Here is a 2500-nt window from a genome sequence, read left to right on the forward strand (position 1 = left end):
ATATGTATATATGTATATATATATATATATATATATATATATATATATATATATATATATATATATATATATATATATATATATATATATATGTATGTATATGTATATATATATATATATATATATATGTATGTATATATGTATATATATATATATATATATATATATTTATATATATATATATATATATATATATATATATATATATATATGTATGTATGCATGCATGTATGTTGTGTGTGTGTGCGGATGCATAAAGCGCTCCTTGTGTCATTTACCGAGAGACCCAGCCGATCTATTTTCTTTTATAATTCCGTGTTTGTTCTTCCCGTCCTCCTTGTTTCGCTCTCCTCTGAAGGCTGCTGTGGTTCAGCGGAGCAAGCCTTCCTCTCAGGTCGCATCGCCGCGCCATCAGCTCTGCAGGGATCACTCTGAGGGGCTAATAAACGCACCTGCACCACGTTTCGACTTCTTAAAGGATCCCCTGTGCAACGGCCCCTGTTTGAGTCTCCCCTGAAAACGAGTGTTGCAGGTGTGTGGGCAACCTTCGGACTGCGGTCTCCGTGGGCCTTCGTTCTCTATCTCTCTATCTATTTATCTGTATCTCTCTTCGAACTCTCTCTCTCTTTCGTACTTTCTCTCTCGTTCTCTCGCTCTTCTCTCTTTCTCTCGCTCTTCTCTCTCTCTTTCCCTCGCTCTTCTCTCTCTCTTTCCCTCGCTCTTCTCTTTCTCTATCTCTCTCTCTCTCTCTCTCTCTCTCTCTCTCTCTCTCTCTCTCTCTCTCTCTCTCTCTCTCTCTCTCTCTCTCTCTCTCTCTCTCTCTCTCTCTCTCTCTCTCTCTCTCTCTCTCTCCATCGATGGAATATGCTGACTTACTCCCCGCATCTGATGACATTATAGCGCCACGAACGAACACGCTTTGTAGTCAGCACTTCATTAATCTTTTTGGTGTCTGAAAGTAGATAACCTTGTATTTCGTTTTTCTTTTTTTTTTTCTTTTTCTTTTGTGGCCGTAATTCTTTAGTTCCTTGGCTTGTACAGAAGTGCTCATGACAACAGTGCGAAAGTATTATTGTTCAAGATGATGATAAGAGTAATAATGTTATTTCTTTGTTTTAATATTATTATTATTATTATTATTAGTGGACGTTTAAGAAGATATTTGGAGTTTTTTTCGTATCGTTATTTTGTGACACGACTGTACCTGTAAGTCCTGCTTGAAACAGGTGCATCAAAAGCGCTGAAGAAGACTTTGTTTACCTTTCCCTTCTTTCTTTCTTATTTCTTATTCTCGTTTTATCTCTTCTTTCTTTCTCATTCATGTAATTAATGATCCGGGTCAGATTTTGTATGACCAAGATGCATAGCCCTGCCCCCTCCCCCTCCCCCTCTCCCCCCCTCCCCCAACCCCGCCAGGACCGACGGAGCGAACACCTATTTTCAACTTTACATTTTCCCAAAGGTTCTTATTGGTCAAGAGTTCCTGCGGCCGCTATTTTTGTTGTCCTTTGGAATGTAGACCATTAAGAGTAGTCAGAAAATGCAAGGTGTGGGCAATAAATGAGATTTTTTTCCTCGCAGAATTTATCTCCTACCTGTCCGCATGCCAGGCAACAACCGCGCCGGTCAAAATAATACCTGGCACACCACGCAACTACCGCAACATTTTGTAAACTTTTCCTCCCTCCCTCCCTCCTCCCCCGTCTTATCCTCTCCTCTTCCTCCCCCTTCTCCTCTTCCTCCCCCTTCTCCTCATCCTCTCCTCTTCCTCCCCCTTCTCCTCATCCTCTCTCCTCCTTCCTCCTCCCCTTCTCCCTTGCTTACCCCTCCCCTTCCTCTCCTCTCCTCCCCTCTTTCCCTCCCTCCCTCCTCTCTCTCCCCCCTCTCTCCTCGCCACCTCATGTCCTCTACCCCTTGCCCCCTCCCCCCCTCTCTCCTCTCCTCTCTTCTCCCATCTCCCCCCTCTTCCCCTCTCTCCTCTCGTCCTTCCTCCCTCCTTTCCTCCCCTCTCTCCCTCTCTTCCCCACTCCTCCCCGCGAAGACGAAGACGCTTCCACTAAATTACGAACGCGGCGAACAGTCTTGAAGTACGCGCTAGATTGAGTTCCTCAGAAAGATCGTTTTCCAACCGTTGTATTGGGGAATGTTACACTTTCCCGACCCTGAATTTTCGTCTTTTTTATTCTACCTGTTTTTTTGTATTTCTTTTTGTTTTGTTTTTCCGTCTCTTTTTCTCCCTGTTATTTTCTTTCTTAATTTTTCGCTCCGTCGCCTGAATGGATTCCGACGACATTCACGAAGCCCTCCCCAAAACAAAGATTTTTTTGTTCGTGTTTGTATCTCAGCTGTGTTTGTTTGAAAGCCGCGAGTCGCCGTCGCATTCGGACAGAGTCACAGGAAGTTAAGGGACGAGACTGACTGCGCGATCTGCTGGGACAGAATCAGATCTGTGCCATCAGTCAACCTAGCATATGTTTTTTCTTTTTTCTTTCTTTCTTTC

This window comes from Penaeus vannamei, chromosome 5 (genome assembly GCF_042767895.1).
Source record: "Penaeus vannamei isolate JL-2024 chromosome 5, ASM4276789v1, whole genome shotgun sequence".
NCBI classification, from domain to species: Eukaryota; Metazoa; Arthropoda; class Malacostraca; order Decapoda; family Penaeidae; genus Penaeus; species Penaeus vannamei.